The sequence below is a fragment of the Gekko japonicus genome, unplaced genomic scaffold, assembly GCF_001447785.1.
Source record: "Gekko japonicus isolate JY-2015 unplaced genomic scaffold, Gekko_japonicus_V1.1 scaffold3230, whole genome shotgun sequence".
Taxonomy (NCBI): domain Eukaryota; kingdom Metazoa; phylum Chordata; class Lepidosauria; order Squamata; family Gekkonidae; genus Gekko; species Gekko japonicus.
The window spans coordinates 145,285-145,591 of NW_015177112.1; positions in this window are offsets into that span (position 1 = coordinate 145,285).

Genomic DNA, 307 nt, shown 5'->3' on the forward strand with positions numbered 1-307 from the left:
CTGGTGCCAACTCCTCCTTCCTCCACAGATATGTCTCTCTAACTCCTGGTGCCAACTCCCCCATCCTCCACAGATATGTCTCTTTAAGTCCTGGTGCCAACTCCTCCGTCCGTTTTTACGATCTTCCACTGAAAATTCCTTGTAGGCCATAGTAAAGGCAGCCTGAACATTCTCTTTTACCTCCTGTTCGTCATCCGAGCTGATCCACTTGTAAGGCATTTGTAACAGCTTCAGGCGTACATCCACCTCGTCGTGGCCCAAGCTATAAGGCATAATAATAGTTCAGAATATTGCAGATGTGGTGCCA